The following is a 17,999-nucleotide window of genomic DNA, read 5'->3' on the forward strand; positions in this document are numbered from 1 at the left end:
TTGGGGTGTATTTTGGTCTTTTAGGAGAAAGTGCTTCCCAAAATTTTAAAGAAAGAAAAACTTATATATGTACAAAAATAAGGGTTGATATGATGAAGGGATGGAATATGACTGTAAAAATGGAAATTATAAAAAATTTTATAAAAGGAATTGATAAGAAGTTGAAAAAAGAAAGAAGAGGATTTAAAAAAAGAAAAAAAAAAGGGAGAGGATGTGATCAGGCAGGGGAATAGAAAACACCATATACTAGAGATTTAGGGTATATTTTAATCTGTTAGAAGAAACTATCTCAAAATTTTAAAGAGAGAACAACTTATATATATAAGCCAAAAATATGGGTGACTACTATGAAGGGATAGACTATGACTCTAAAAATGAAAAATAAAAATGTTTTTTTTTAAAAAAGGGATTGATAAGATGTTGGTTGAAAAAGGGAAAAAGAAAAATTCAAAAAGAAATAAAAAGACAAAAAGACAGTTTGAAAAAATTAACTTTAGAAGACTAAAGAATCATGGTAAAAAAGCCGTGAATTCTACGTGCAGTATTCCCCTAGCGCTGGAGTTCTGCCGTTCTCATTGATCGGTAAACTTGGTCTTGGCCGGCTGTTCTCGCTGATCTTCTGGGGAGGGGCCTGTTGCCGTGGTTTCCAAACGTCTCTGCCGGAGGCGGAAGTGCCCCGCCCTTGCCCCCTCCCGGCTAAGTAATCTGCTCGCGTTTGCTCTCCGGGGCTTTTGTTCCCTGCGAGCTTCCCGTACAGCTTTGGAGGCGGAGAGTGAAGATGGCGGCCTCCCAATCTCCGCCCCGGAGGAGCCGAGAACTCGGGGCCCCGCTCCTCAGTGCGCCCCCAGAGAAAAGCCGCCAGTCACTCCCGGCTCCCCGGTCTCCGGCCGCACTCCGTGCCCACCCGGCCTGTGACCGCTCGTTTCTATCTCTGGCGCCCGACCCCGGGTGGAGTCCCAAACCCAGCAGATCCCTGCGGTGCCCTCCCGCGCGGCTCCTCCCGGGGGAGGAAGGTGAGTCTCCCCGGATCTGCCGCTTGTCGGGTCCCTGCTGGAGGAGCAGGGGCCCGACTGTGCCGCGGATCACGGTCAATGGCCACCCCGAGCTGAGAGCCCGCGCCTGGGCTCCGCCTCTGCAGCCGGCTTCCCTGCTCCGTGTCCTGGGAGCTCTGCCGCCCTCAGGCACCCCCGGTCTTTCTGTGACCCCGAGGGTCCTGAGACCACACTGTCCCGGGGGGTTCCACCCCCCGCTTAGCCACCAGAGTGACGCCCTCAGCGGAGCAGACTTTTAAAAGTTCCGATTTTGTGCTCCGCGGCTCTATCACTTGCCAGAAGCCGCCGACGGAGGCCCCTCCCCCGCCGTCTGTCTTCCCGAATATCGCCGCGGATTCCCTTCTCCGCGCATCCTACCTTCCAGAAAGTGGTCGCTTTTCTGATGAGAGAGTTGTTGCTCTTCTTTTCTTCAATCTCCTGTTGAGTTTGTAGGTGTTCAGATGGTTTGATCCCTATCCAGCTGAATTCCTGAGAGGAGACGGAATCCAGGTCTCCGACTCCTCCGCCATCTTGCTCCGCCCCCCCAATCCCTTTTTCTATTTCCACAGCTATCTCCATAGTTCTAGCCTTCAGTTTTTTCCATTATTTCTCTTCTGGATGGAGCTTCCTAATGCAGGGCTATGTGTGTACAAATTCAGGTTGATCTTCATGACTGAACTGAGGGTAATACACCATCTCTACAATAGTTCTATATTCTCTCATAAGAGAAAGAACAGGACTTTCTGTTCAAGGTGGAAAAAAAAATCGTACAAAATGAAATAAAGTGTTCTAAATAGGGTGAATACAATCAAGTCAATATGAATAGGGAGGAAATATGACCCTGAGAAAATAGAAGGAAAAGAACAGAAAGGAGAAAAATGTGAATTGGTGGCCCTCTTCCATGGATGTCTTTCTTTATAGAGATAAAAGAGTGTATCTATTTAGTACTGGATCCTCTGAAACTTTCTTCTTTATCATGGAAAAATAAGGATCTTCAGGAAAGGTATATAGGAACTCTTTATTAGCATGCTAAGTAAAGAATGTGTTGTGATGCTAGATGACTCCTTGCCAATGTGATTCACTCGGAAAAATGTAGATCTGACTTAGCCAATGAGGAATAACTGTCTTTCATGTGTGTGTGTGACACCTTATGATGAAGAAAAATCTTTGTCTTATCAAGCCTGCTAACTACCATGCCCTGGGTGTAATTAGCACCCTTAGAAAATGTCTAGGCAGGAGGTCAAATAATGACTCCTTTTCTTCTGTTTTGAATCAGAATTGAGGACTGAAGCAAAAAATGGAGAATCTCAGAATTGGTTTTAAGGATGAATTGATCACAATCATCAGAACCCATTTCCTTTTCTTCTAGAATATACAGCCAGATAGCATTTCTTATTCTCCTTGGCAACTTGTTGTTGACAACAGAGTAGAACAGGATTGACTTCCATCACATCTATACCTGCATTCAGAACTTTCCCACCCATGTTTTTCCATGCTCCTCCCTCTGTTCCTGGCTGGATATAGACGTCCAGAACAACCTTTGAAATCATATGTATAAGATGGCAAAGTGTTCGTCAGTTTGAATCAGTCAATGCCTAGAGGAGCCATGAACTGCCTTGAATTTTTTTGAACAGTTTTACGTGAGTGAAAATTAAATACCTTGTGTTTAAACCATTATTCAGTTGGAGTTTTACTTGTTAAACCAGCTAGTATTGTGGTAAATAATACAAATAGAATCTAGAAGTGTATCTATGTAACTGATACGGATGGTATATAGAAGTGTTAAACATCTTTCTGGTTTATGGCTTTTAAATGCTTTTTTAAAAAAATTATTTTGTCTAATCAAGAATCATAATTTGAAAAACAGAGACTAAAGATGTGTTTTGCCTAGAGAATCACCGACCTAAATAGCAGAGGGTTTGAATGAAGGTAGGGTATAGAGTGTAAAAGAAAATTTTCTGGGAAATTCAAAATTATTTTATAATAGTTAATAAAGACAATATAGAAGAAAAACAGAAAAGGCAGTGATAAATAATTCATGTAAGAAATCATGGTTCATAAATTTAGTACATTCCTTATGCTTTCATACAACAAAGAATAATATTGATGTGGTCTTTATATACAGAGGTAAATAAAACCTCACAGGTTTGCTGTGGTTGAATATGGCTGTTACAGTTGTATTTTAAAATGATGGAATTTGGCAGAAATGGATTGAGGATTGGGTCTATTTGAAAAATATGTTTTCCAGTGTTAAGATTTTGCCTTGTTGATTTGGTTTTGGAAAGGAATTAACAATTTTTTTTTTTAAGATTTTATTTATTTATTTGACAGAGAGAGAGAGCAAGAACACAAGGAGAGGGAGAAGCAGGCTTCCTGCCAAGCAGGGAGCCAGATGTGAGGCTCCAGGACCCTGGGATCATGACCTGAGCCAAAGGCAGATGCTTAAGACTGAGCCACCCAAGCACCCCAGGAATTAACAAATGTTTTAAAAGCACTGTTTTAGTAAGGATACTTAACTGCTGGATTACAAAGTCCACAAAGCTTAGTACTTACCATACATGGGCCTCAGACTGGGAATAGTTGAGAAGCAAGGACTTATTTTAAGTTTTCCCAAATCAGGAAGATTAGTGAGGTCATAGCAAGTTCAGCTTGTTGGTGAGTGGTTGGCAAAGAAAGGGTCAGAAGACTGTAACTCATTCCTTCTCTCTTCCTGAGAAATCTGAAAAGAAGGCATGACACCAGTCAAATCTTGTTACGCTCATTTTAGTAGGCTGATCTTCAAATAAACTCATAAATGGTATTTACCAGTGGAAAGCTAACAGAGTCATTGTACATGAAATAGTTTTATCAGAATATGGTGGGTCTGTTTAGGGTATTTACTATAAAGAAATCTGGGGTTTATGGATTTTTATGACTGGCTGGGAAATGGGGTATTGTCACATACGCCATGTAGTTAATGTGATAAAATATGATGTTCCTCAACATCTCAGGATCATTGAGCATTCATTGCTCAGAGCAACCCCCACAGGTAGAAACCAAACCAGAATGCCTCTTAAAGCCAGAGATAAATGACCATCCTGAGCAGCTGTTTCAGACTGAGTGTCTCTAAGAGAATAATGCTTTATGTCTTATGATTGCTTGTATCCTTGGATTCACTGCTAAGGTGAATGAAAACTTGGTTATGGAGTAAAGTCTGTGATTCCTGTGATCCTGACTTGACGATTCAACATTTTGTGTCACCTCGGTGTTATAACATAGATCTAAGAAATCCCTAAATTATTTTCCTCTTCTTTATGGGAAAAAAGCCATACTTCCAAAATGGATAAAAAACTGAGCTTGTTATATCTAAATTTAGTCAAGAAATTGCAAGTGAGTCTTTAGATTTTCTACACGAATTTCAGTCTTTTGGTCAGAGTAAGTATATCAGTTAGGGTTGCATTTGGCTGCAAGTAACATGGTTAAACTAGATCAAGGTTTTGTATTAACCCCACATGAGAAGAAATCAGAAAGCAAACGTTTCCAGATCTGCTTCAGAGTTCTCAAGGATCCAGCTTCCCTTTATCTTTCTTATCTAAGGAACTCTCAGCAGGTGGTTTCACCCTCATGGCCACAAGATGGCTCTCTATCTCAGGATTACCTTTGCCCACTTTCTTTGGGGAAAGACGAAGAGGGAGAGAGGAAGAAGATGTAGTGAGCAAAACATGTACAGAAATTGCTAACAGACTTTAACTTACGCTTCATTGACTACAACTTTGTCATGTGACTATCCATAGGTGAAATACTGTCTGTAAAGTTAACTAGTTCTAGCTGTGCATATTGCCACATCAATAAAATTATGGTTCCCTTAGTAAGAAAAGAGAGTAGAACTTGGAAAAGCAGTTATCAGTGTCTCCACTGCCAAAATTTAAATATATATGTAAGTTTATATATATATATGTATATGTGTGTGTGTGTATATATATATATATATATATAAAAGAGACCATGGAATCACAGAGAATAAAAGAATAAAATTGGATTGTTATCACAAATAGTTCTTGAAAGTAGTTAAACATAGATTGAAGACTAAATGTGAATGTTTTAGAAGGGTTTTTGGATCGAGAGTGTGGCATTACAAAATCACTAATCTATCTTCCAACTGTGAGAGCTGATGAGTCTATTGTTTTCCTTTTTCACATCTCTCCATGGTCATTGTTTCACTCCATAATGAAAGCAAGTTCCTTTTCAGACACATCACACATAAATTCATTTCAATATTCAAATGCCTTTCAAGATTTCTAACTGGCTATCACTGATGCTGAATCAGAATTTATGACCCCTATGAACCTGAAGATTTTGGAAGTTTTCTTTGATTAAAATAGGCACTTAGGACTAGGAACTGTGCTTGACCTTTTGTTGTAACAGACTTTTTCAACCCTGTCTCTCTCTTCGTACTTTTTCTCCACCTCTCCAATCCGTTAGACCACTCAATGTTTGTCAGTCTACCTCTTATTTTCCTATCTCTGAAGCTTTCTTTTTTCTGTTTCTTAGTACAATGGCCCACAATAGCTGACTAACCATTTATTTCCAAAGTTTCTTTAATGGTTACCACATACAGGAATCTTTCTTATTTCTTCCAGGTAGTACTATTTCCTTCTTTGGACATAAACATGGTTTTGTGTGTATATTTTACATCTTTACAATACTGTGTCCCTTAAATAGCATTTTGAAATATCAGAATTTTATCATTTTTTGCCTCTTGGATATTTTAAGAAAAGAACATTCATATTGAACATAATATGTATTCGATGAATGTTTTTGTTATTTTTTTTGAGAAAAAGAACACAAAAAATAATCAGAGAAAAAAGAAAATAGAAATTTAAAGACCATATAAAAAATAAGTTATATTCAACGTTAAACTATGCCTATTACTTGTTTTAAGACACAACCCATTGAAATGAATGTATGGTATATAATTTGTACCAAAGTATGTTTATTTCTTCTTATGAAAAAAACATACAATTAAAGGCCAAATAGTCTGATTTTTAATGGACTTATATATATGAAAATCTCTTTGTGACCCTTGAGGCAGAATCTTTCTTCCCCTCAAGTCAGTATGTGTATGTGTGTGGGTATGTGTATAGATACATATGTGTGTTAATAGGTGTTTTGTGTGTATGTGTATAAATAGCTAGATGGGTAGATAGATGTATACATAAACATAATATAACAATGTCTACCAGTCTTGCATTGTGTTACAAGTTATGTAATAATTCATATGTTACATGTCGTGAGCTCTTTAATAAAGAATATTTCCCTTTTAATTACAGCTTTGTCATTAGGAAAATAGAAGTGGAAGAGTTCAGTGTCAAAAGGAACACTCATGGTTGTAACAGCTGTAATGGGCAGGAAAGAGAGCCTTGGAAATTAAAATCATTGTCAGCTTTCACATTTTTTCATTCACATTTTTTTCTGTGTCTGGGGTCTGAGATAAGTATAAATTAAGAAATCTGAAATGACATGAAACTTGATGATTAACTGCTGGGATAAAATGTAATCAGTATGCAAAAATCAACTGGGCTGAATGAAATCTATTTTCAACCTTCAAGGGTTTTGTTTTGTTATCATAACCCTAGCAGAACGAAAATGTGCAAGATAAAAAGTATTTGTATTGGATAATTAGTGGAAACTTTGGATACCAATTGTACAAATAAAATGACAGAATCTTTTTTTTTTTTTTAAGATTTTATTTATTTATTTGAGAGAGAGAGAATGAGAGAGAGCATGAGAGGGAGGAGAGTTAGAGGGAGAAGCAGACTCCCCGCTGAGCAGGGAGCCCGATACGGGACTCGATCCCGGGACTCCAGGATCATGACCTGAGCCGAAGGCAGTCACTTAACCAACTGAGCCACCCAGGCGCCCAAAATGACAGAATCTTATGAGTGAATTGAAATAGAACCAGAGAGCCCCTCCACCTGGTCCTTAAGAGAAAGCAGAAGATAATGTGAAATTGTCTATCAGGACAAGGGCATTGCCAGGCTCCCCTTTGCACTACGTTACTAGCGTCTTTACTTAGGTAAATTTTATTTTTTTTCTTTTGCAGTTTTCTACAAAGATACTGAAAAAGCCCTGAGTCTTTGATCACTTCCCTTACTGCCTACCCCCTTTGAAATCAGTTCTCAATAAGGGTTCCATAGGAATGTATCTGAAATTCAAGATATTAAGACTTTTCTCAAGTCTTTATTGGCTTATAAAACTTATTCCTTGATGTGATAAAAAGATCTTCTGTAATCTGCCCTTATGTCCGCTCCAATGTCATCTCTTCACACTGTTATTTGCAAATTTTGTCCAACACCTTGCTGGAAACAACTGTTGTTCTTTCCATCTAGATGTAATCTTCTCTACTTACAGGCACTTCCCCACATTCCAACTCCATGCAGTTAACCCCACCCCTGAAAACTCCTTTCAGGCATTAGTTTCTCCAGGAAGCTTTTTTGGCCAACAAAGCTTGGTTAGATGTCCCTTTTCTGTACCCTCATAATACAACATTTAAAAGTCACCTTTTTATGGAAGTATGACACACGCACAGAGAAAGGTAAGCACCATTACGTGCATAGTTTGACAACATGAGCCCATGTAACCAGCACTCGGGATAAGAAATAGGACCTAACCTGCATCCTCGAAGCCTACTTCACTGCACCTTTGTCAGCTCCAACAAAGAGAATCACTCCTCACTTCCAACAGCGTAGGTTAGTCCCATCTGTTCCTGAGTAATCTAATGTGTATACTTTTGTGTATCGAGCAAAAGTTACCTTTAAATAAGGATCTTGTCTTTGTATAGTTAAGTGGTGAGAATGTGATAGATGAAAGAACATAGCTAATTTTTCTTCCCTTTTTCCCCTTTTTCTTTTTCTGTTTGTAATAAATTAAAGTTTGTAGCATACTGCAAAATATTTTAATATGTAGCAATAGGTAGACTCACAGTTGTGTACAGTTCTTATAATAGTCCATCTGTGTTAATTGTGCCACCTTCTTTTGGTTTCTAAAAATATTTGCATAGCAGACCCTCCAGTTTCAGGTGACTTAGCGTGACATTTACATGAAGTATGTATACTATTCTTTGTAGGAAAAAAAACAGGTAATAAAGACAAAGAAACTATTAGATAACTCTAAACATATTGGATTAAATGGTATTTGAAAGATAGTGCGTAAAAGGACAGGGTTAATGTCATCTTCCGTATAAACGTAAAAAGAAATTTAAATAGGAAGCTTGAGTTATGTTTGGATCTGGTTAGAGAAAGTGTGCTTGCCCAGAATTATTGTGAGTAGAAAATTTAACCTTAATTGCAAACCAAGAAGTTAGCCTGTCACAGTTTCATGGATGCTGACAGAAGACATGAGACTCTTGATCAGAGACAAAGGACTTGATCACTCACAGGAATAATAGGGTATCAGCACTTCCTTAGGCTGGATCCCTGAGCTCCAATTACCACAGTGTGACAAGAAGAGGGCAAGTGGAAATCCACACACACAGTGGATGACATGATGAGAGAGGAATCTAGAGCTTACGGAACCCAAATCTTTTATGATGGACAGTCCATGTGCCTGATGTTAAGAAAGACACTGTCTCTCTCTTCCATCACTCTCTGCAAACCTGCACTTTGTTTGGAGGGAACCACTCTGTCTTTTAAGTATTTTCTATACCAGCTTCCTAGAAAAGATAGTCTGGAACAGAGGCCAGCTTCCAAGACATGCAGAAATGTGAGAGCACCATGGACAGTTGTCTCCCCAAAACAGATCCCTTATTTGTACATTGCTTTGTATTCTGGTGAATTTCCCTTAAGAGTACCGCTCTGCCAGCCTCTCTGATTAATCTGAACGAGGCCAAAACCAGATCTATTCATTGTGTTTCATATAAAACTTAATTAAGGCTACTATCAACACAATGCCGAGCAGGAGGATGAGGTCAACCTATGGTTTTGATTTCAACCATGACCTCCAGGGTCCTGGACCCTGCCAACTGAACAAATCTCATTAACCACTAGGGTCTATCTTAGAAAGTCAGATAGCTTTCCCAGCCTTCTGAACTGACCTTTCTACAGCAGGTCCAGCAGGGAGTATTTGTGACTACAGAGCTCCTCCTTACCTCAGAAGGAGGAAGTCTAGGCCATTATATCATCCCTAATGAACTGGCCAGTGGATTAAGGCTGGTCCTTTTCCCTTTTAGAGATGATGTCATTGATCATTGTAGATAAAATCAGAGACATCATTCATACCACCTTTTATGACTGATGACTCCCATTGTAGGGATAACTACACACACGGTAGCTCTCCACAGTAACCAAGAGGGGTTTCATTCTGGGGAGATCTCTGCCGTCATCTGAGGGCCACATGATCCACCAGTGGTATTTCCATAACAATTAAAGGTAACCTGTGGTCTTATATAAGATGTGATTCACTATGTTTTGGGGAGGGAGGTTAGCTAATACTTGAGTTTTACTTTTAAAGTATTGTCCAGATTCCCTGGAAAGTGTTCACAAGGGTTTTTTGTTGTTGTTGTTTTGTTTTTAGTGGGGGGGGGGGGCTCCTATAAGTGCCCAGGTTGTTAGGGGCTCCACTGGGCCCTCTCAGCAGACTAATAAGCCTTGGGGTTCCCAAGTCAGTTTCAGTAATCAAGTTGGTTTCTCCTTTTGAGACGGATTTCCTGAAGACAATCCAATCTGTCTTGTCTGTCTACACCACTAACCAGGCAGGATTCATTCACCCCAGTGAATGACCAAATGAAGGCTAGGGCAATGGGAGACATCTGGCGGTATGGTCAGGATGTTTTGCAGGGATGTGCAGGAACGGTGCCATCCTTGGTTGTTTCAGATAGACAGAGGTTCTGATAAAACTAGAAAAAATGATGATCAAATGGTGATCGGAGCCCAAGATTTGGCCAGGTTGGCAGATCCAGTGTCAGGTAAATTTCAGGCTTTGACAATCATTTGGGAATGCTGCACCAGGGTGCTTTCCTTCCTTATCAAGGCTGCACAGACAGACTCTGAAAGAGAAAAGATTACTAATGTCCTCTTCTTCCCTGTGCTTCCCAGGGTGGAAGGTGCTCCCTCTATAGACATGGGGTGGAGGATTTCTCTCCCTCCACTACCAGAACATCAGGGAACACATTCTATTGGTAATAACTTTACCTCTGTGCTATTACTTCCCAACTCACAGCCACAAGATCAGGTGCAAAAAGGACATGGGAAACATCTATAGAGTGTAACCCAAATGCGTGACAGATTTCCTATGCCCTGTTTTGGCCAGGCTGCCACCTGTAGGGTGTATCTTTGGTTTTCAACAGTTTGACTCTGATTTATCTAGTGTGGTTATCATTTGTATATCCTCCTTGGGGTTTACTATTCGTCTCATATCAATCAGTAATTTTGTCTTCCTCCTAATGGAAAGGTTCAGACCTTATTTCTCCAAATATTTCTCCTACCCTTTTCTCTCTCCTGTTTTGTAATTCCATTTACGTGGTGGTTGGATGGCTTGGTGTTGTCCTGCAGGTCTGTGAGGCTTTGTTATTTTTTTTTTAAACAAATTCTTCAATGAACTGTTTAATTTTTTAAAAATAAATGCTTGGGTTTTATGTTTAATAGCTTCAAATACTTGCAAAATTTACAATATACAAATTTTGTAAATTATTTTAGGAGTATTGTTGGAAGAATTTTAATCTTTGTATATGGCCATGTGAGGTTTACCACAATCAGATTAGAGATTATCATCCTTCAAAGGCTCCCCTGCAGTGACCACTCCCAGAGAAGCCAAAGTACTCCTTTCTTACAGAGCTTTTCTTCTCTCCACAAAGGAAACTATTTGTTTGACCTCTCATTCCTCTTCTTCACCCCTCACAGGACTCACTGTCTTCTGTTCCAAGCCCTTACTCTTCTGTCAAGCTCACCACTGTCATCCCTTACTTCCTTCAGAGTATCCTGAGAGTCCAGTTCTCTTCAGAAAACCATTTTTTGATTAGTGAAATAAAAATGTCTCCTCTTTAAAGATTTTATTATTTATTTGTCAGAGAGAGAGCATAAGCAGTGGGGAGTGGCAGGGAGAGGGAGAAGCAGGCTCCCCACTAAGGAAGGAGCCCGATGTGGGACTCAATCCCAGGACCCTGGAATTATAACTTGAGCCGAAGGCAGACGCTTAACCGACTGAGCCACCCAGGAGTCTCTGAAATCAAAATGTTTACTCTCTTCTCTTACTGGGCACTTTCCAAGGTGAAATGATTAAACAAACTAATGAGTATCACTTTGAAAAAACAAAATCATTCCCCGCCCCCCCCATCTGTACATGTTAGCAAGCACTATTCGCTTATAAATCATTTCAGTATTTATCTAGAATCAGGGCCACTAGAAAAAAATGAAATCTGTTTGAATTGTCTGTATGTGTCCAAGTATAGTTTTGCAGATGATGGACTTAAACATAAATATGAGGAGACATAGATTAAGAATATCAAACTGGTTATACTATGCTAACTCTGCCAAAGGAACTCAGAGGTTGTTTCTTTTTTTTTTTTTTTTTTTGCGGGACAAAGGTTTGGCCATGTGATAGAAAAGCTTCTAGTCATTCCCATCAGTTAAAAATGAAAACCCATATAATATATTTATTACATTAAAGCTTAAAAATATATATCAAATATAAATGCAAAAAACCTCAGAGTTTTTATTGCCATATCTTTATTTTTTTTAGATAGATTTTAGACATGGGTTTGCATTGGTGTACAGGACATATTCCTTTAAATTGTTTCATTACCTTTTTAGTTTACCACTCTAAAACACATTGATATCTCTATCTGGTAATGTTAAGTCTTAGATTTTCATTGTTGCTTATTTTTTCCTTAGTCCTTGCCTCTTCTTTGAGAGAATTTATGTTATTGTTCAGTGTATTCATTATGTAAATCGTCTTTGTCTATGAAAGTGTAATTTGGAAATGAAAATTGAATTTAAAACAAGTGCTAAAAGCTTACAATGGTCAAGTTTATAATTAACAGCACTTTGTATTGTGTGTCAAAAAATCTGTTTTCCATTTTATTTAAATATTCTTTTCTTGTTTATGTCCTGGATTCTTCTTGTCAGATAGTCATAATTAAAATAATTGATTCTGTCAAAAGATCCAGCAGTGTAATGCTTAACAGTCCATATCAAAAAGGTCAGACAGCAATTACTGTAATTTTGCATAAAATGAAATAAAAAAGCTGCCCCTTTCACTCCAAGTTAAAAATGTTAGGGTAATCAGAATTCTCATGAGGCTTTTTCAATCAATACATGCTTCAGTGAATGATTGCAGCCTCAAAATCGAAAGAACATTCTATTCAGGCCTACAATTATGGTCACACAGAATATAAGTCTTTTTAGAAAGACTTTTTTTCTGCTTGAAAAGATTGATTTTGGCCGTCCATAACCCTCATGTTTTCTCTGACACTGTATTTTGTATGTTTCCGGCGCTTAGTCCCTTTTGTGAATGTTTGCATTCACTGGACTGACTCCCAAAATGCTTGTGACTCTTTGTAACAAGGATACCTTCTTTGTTTGGACTTTCTGGGCTCTAACAATGAGACCTGACAATTTTAGGGGAATGTAATACTGTATAACCTTGAGAGTTCCTTTAAAGTCAGCATATGGAAAATATCACATTAAATCAGCTTTTTGAGTCTTAAATACAATTAATTTTTTCCCAGTAAAATACCATTTTTTTTTTCTTTTAGAGCCAACTACACATAAGCTAAGTTAGAAAAAAAATATTTAAGAGGTAAATGTTTAGGTGAAGGATGAGAACTTTCAAGAAACACATAGTATATATGAATAAGCAAGTATTCACCGAGGGCATTTTGTTAGATGCTTAAGGCATAAGACCTGCCTCTCCTACTCGTCCAGACTCTCTTGTTAGAAATGATAAAACAGAAAGTTAAGTTGGAATACGATATTTATTTAATCTATGGAGTGAGAATGTATGGAGTATAAAGCTACAGAATAAGAAGAAATTTATTTAAAGTATGACAAAATAGCTTATTATATTCACCCTGATGACATTTTCTTTTCAAAATTCAATTTCACTTGGGTCTTGAACAACAAGGTGTAAACGAGTAGAGAACTACATTGTATGTAGGAAAAAGAATGGATTAATTTGCTAAAACTGTGGATTTGTGCAGAATCATTTCAGATGGGCCCAGAGGGGGAAAAAAAAACCCTACACAGAAATCAGAGTGTCTACAGGATTTGTTCCTAGTAGAGGCTGTAAGGGAGAATCAGTTCCTTGAATCTTCCAGCTTCTGGTGGTTGCCTGTAATCCTTGGCTTTCCCTGGCTTAGATTTGTATCACTCTAATCTCTGCCTATGATGTCATGGGGCTCTTGCACTATGTATCTGCATCTCTTCTCCTCTTCATATGAAGATATCAGTTTTATTGGATTTGGGTCCCAGGCTGATCAAGTATAAACTGGCTCTGAGGCTAGTTCCAATTTGGGGGAGGGGTCCTCCACACCAACAAATTCTCAGACCCCAGCACCTTTTTTTTTTTTTTAGATTTATTTATTTGAGAGAGAGAGCACGTGCATATGTGGGAGTGGGGGTGGGGCAGAGGGAGAGGGAGAGAGAGAATCTCAAGCTGACTCCCCACCAATCACAAAGCCCAATGTGGGGCTTGTTCCCAGGACCCTGAGATGATGACCTGAGCCGAAATCAAGAGTCAGATGCTTAATCTACCCAGAGATAGCATCAGATTCCACAGGTTCAGGGTTCAGTCCTAAAAGACTCTCCTGAGCCCCCACTTCAGATGCCAGTCACAAGCCCAGGTTATTACTTGTCCTTCTAACCCACTGACCCCAACCCTTTCCTTGACTGCAGATACCAGTTGCAAGCCCTGGCTGTTGTTATCTGTATTTCTGATCAGCCGGCTATAAATCTCAGGTTCCCACAACCCCCTTCTTTGGTTCAATTAATTTGCTAGAGTGGCTCACAGGACTCAGAAAAACATTTTACTTATGAGATCAATAGTTTGTTTTAAAAAAGGTATAACTCAGGAGCAGCTAGTTGGAAGAGATACATAGATAAGATATAGAGGAAAAGGGTGAAGAGCTTCCATATCCTCCCTAAGCACATGGTTTTTCCCATATATCCATATGTTTACCAACTTAAAATTCCCCAGATCCCATCCTTCTAGGTTTTTGTAAAGGCTTCATTACATAAACATGACAATGTCCTCCAGCCCCAGAGGTCTGGGGGTAGGACTGAAAGTTCATCACATGGTTGGCTCCACTGGTAACCAGCCCTGATCATTAGGTGCTTTCCAAAGGGCACTTTATTCACCTAACAGGACAGTTGTAACTCTCTCAACACTTGGGAAATTTCAAGGGTTTGGGGAACTATGAGCCAGGAACCATGGATGAAAATCAAATATGTGTTTCCTATAAATCACAGTATCACAAATATGATCTCATCTTACCTTGATTACATCTGCAAAGACCTTATTTCCAAATGTCACATTCACAGGCTCTTAGTGGACATGGAATTTCAGGCACACTATTCAATCCTCTACACTATAAATAAAAAATTATAACTATAGTAATCATCTGCTTTCACCTTGATAGTAGAAATGCATTTTACATGCTTTGAAGAGCTCAAGACCACTCAAAGCTCTTTGCTCCCAACACCAAACAGCTAACCCAGACACACACACACAAACCATCTTCACTCTAATTTCAGTGTGAAATGTTCTGATATGGATATAGCACATCAAAATAGTATGTTCGACATTTCTGAAGCATAGGAAAGAAATATAAGGTATGTAGTTTGGCTGACCACACGTGGATCTGAAGGCCACAGGGAATATTCCCCTTTTCTCTCTTTCAGTTGAATTTGATGTGGCAAGATTCAGAGAACCAATTCCACAATGAGCCCTTAGAGAACTGTTCCCTAAGTCTGGTCCCTGGACCATGAACATCGCCTAGGACATTAGTAAGAATGCAAATTCTCATGTCCAGAAATCTGTATTTAATACGCCCTCTAGGAAATTGTGATGGGTATTAAGGTTTGAGAACTACTACTCTAGAAAGAACTAGCTTTTTCTCTACTTTTGGGCAGAGAAAGAGAAGTCCTTGGCATCTCTCCTGGTCCAATTATAATTCACCATGGTCACAAAGCAGAAATGAATTTGTCTTTGAGGCTTAGCCAGTAATATTAAAGTTCATGTTCTTGCTTTGTCCCTTCTACTTACCTTCTGCAACCCCCACCCTCATGGACTGTGGTGTCACTTTAGGGAGTAGTTGCTTTGTGAGATCATGAAGGACTTTATATATTCAGTCCAACACACACCTTATTTTCATTTTCTACCTCATATTGCAGACACTTAGGTACACGTTTTATCTCTTCTATTGATATGCATTCTTTTGGGACAGGGTAATATAATGTTATGCATCCATCCATCCCCAGTACCTACAAATAATAAGTTTGCCTTGTACATAGTGGCCACTCAATACTTTTTTTGCGGGTGTGTGGGGGGAGATGTTGAATTAAACATATAATTTTAGAAAAAATAATTTCACTAAAGCAATTTTTATGCCCCAGATTGTTAATCATATTGACATTTCATAGTATTTATCTGTTCATTTCAAAGCTAACGCCTTTCATTGGAAACAGAATAGAATTATCCACTAAACCCATTTCTATAGTGAGGAAAAAAAAATGTTTAGAGCAACATGAATCAAAATGTCCTTTTGAATGTAAAGTACAATGACAGTAATAATTGAAGTTCCCAGCAGCAACATAGCTGTAATGAGCTCCTACCACAGCTGTCATATACTTACTTATTAAGCACAGAAGAGATGTTTGCTGCTCTGGATAAAAAGAGCTAGACTCCTTGATCATTTGCTTAACTCCACTTTAGATAAAGTCTTTAGAAAATAAGCTTCCATTAAGGAGAATTTCTTAAAACCATTCAATGAGTCCCTACCTTCTATTTAATGTTAAAGATGTCAAATAAGTGTGACTTTTCTTTAGGAACTTCTACTGTTAATTCATTTCTACAGAATATAATATTCCTTCCCTAAATTACAAAAAAGATAGAGCTGTCCTAAACCATCATGTATGGTTCTTCATTCTCCTCAATTAAAATATATTTATACACATACATTTTTGATATCATGGTGTTGGGACAGCACCATGAAGAAGAACTGGACAGCAACATGAAGAAGAAAGAAACCCGACCACTTTCTTACACCATACTACACAAAAATAAATTCAAAATGGATGAGAGACCTACATGTGAGACAGGAAACCATCAAAATCCTAGAGAACACAGGCAGCAACCTCTTTGACCTCAGCCATAGTGCAGCTTCTTACTAGATACGACTCCAGAGGCAATGAATTCAAGAGCAAATATGAACTATCGGGACTTGATCAAGATAAAAAGCTTCTGCACAGTAAAGAAAATAACACAACTAAGAGGCAACCTACAGAATGGGTGAAGATATTTGCAAATGACATATCTGATAAAGGGTTAGTATCCAAAATCTATAAAGAACTTATCAAACTCAACACCCCCAAAATAAATAATCCAGTTAAGAATTGGGCAGAAGACATAACATTTTTCCGAAGAAGACATCCAGATGGCTAACAGACACATGAAAAGATGCTCATTAAATTTTTGTTTATCTAAATTCATCCTTTAAAAATAACAATTCTTTTAAAAGCTAGATATGATTTTTGTTTAGATCTTAGCGTTTTTTGGAATTTATTTAGACTGTAACATCCAAGAAGGGAGAATTTAGAATTTTGTTACATTTATCACTGATTACCAGACTAGAATATTGGTATTTATATAAGTATTTGAAAGACTGAATGAATTAATTTCACTACGAAGGTGAATTTCAATTTGAAATAACCCACCCAAGGAATAATATAGTCTAGGAATGTGCAACGGGGAGCAGTATATAGCACTATCTTAGAACTTGACTGAGTCTGAATTTCAAATACCAACTGTGTGGAGAGAAAGCTACCCAGTTTTTATAGAGTGTCCCTAAGTAGGTGGATATGCTTGAAGTTATATCAATATTTTATTATAAATCTAGTCACTTTTGAGTTGGTAATTTGAGAATTATCATAGCATTGTGGAATTTTAAAGAACCATTATAAACGGTAACAGGCAATGTCAGTATATGATGATAGAAAAAAAATGCTACTGGCTTTCTAGAGACTAATTTTTATCCCTAAAAGCAGACTAAGCAATTTAGGATGATAATTCATGCATAATTTACACTTCGGTAGAGTTTCCTCCCTATTAGAATTCATCCAATTCTTCAGGTTATCAATGCCAAAAGCAGGTATAATGTACTTTATCTACTGCTGAACTGAAGATAATCATCTTAAAGAAATGAAAACAACTTCTTAGCATAAAAAAGATGCTTATCCTCTGATATGCCTACTAAATATAGGTTCAGCCAGAGTTAAGAACACCCAGATTAAAAATATCTCATGCATACAAATTCGCCTGTTTTGACTCTCTTTTCTTCGGCTCAACCAGGCTGACAATTCCCTCCACATTTTCTCCTTCCAGCTGATCTTCCATCCTGCAGGCTAATCAGCAAGAGTTTTAACAGTTCCAAATGGGTAGTGCAGACAGTTTTCTGAACTAATATTTACTTACCACTTCTTTTCTTCATTTCCAGATAATCTATTGTCTCTCATCCCCCATCTTACCTTGATCTCATTCATAAAAATTATGTTCATATTCCACCCTTCTTCCCAAGCTTATCCTATTTCACAAAACTATCTAATTTTCACTTTCTACCTTCATTCTATGTATGGGCAAAAGTTTACCAAACTATGACTAAGTATAAAAGAAGTGCTAAAGACATACCTGAATTTACAAAAAAAAAGTACATATTTTGATGTGAAATTAGATTTAATAAAGTATTATTACCACCAACCAGTACAGTCCTTGATGGGTCAC

At 38.2% G+C, this 17,999-nt stretch overlaps 1 long non-coding RNA gene across 1 annotated transcript in view; it reads left to right on the plus strand.

The window, feature by feature from the left end:
* The first annotated feature begins 747 nt into the window (after positions 1-747).
* The window catches only part of LOC135362444 (uncharacterized), a 47,670-nt gene continuing 30,418 nt past the window's right edge, over positions 748-17,999 (plus strand). The window contains exon 1 of the long non-coding RNA XR_010407146.1: positions 748-1,013. This is a non-coding gene — a long non-coding RNA (uncharacterized LOC135362444). The remainder of the gene's footprint in view (positions 1,014-17,999) is intronic.

This window comes from Mirounga angustirostris, unplaced genomic scaffold (genome assembly GCF_029215605.1).
Source record: "Mirounga angustirostris isolate CCGP_5_RB_7025 unplaced genomic scaffold, mMirAng1.0.hap1 SCAF_14, whole genome shotgun sequence".
Classification (NCBI taxonomy): Eukaryota; Metazoa; Chordata; class Mammalia; order Carnivora; family Phocidae; genus Mirounga; species Mirounga angustirostris.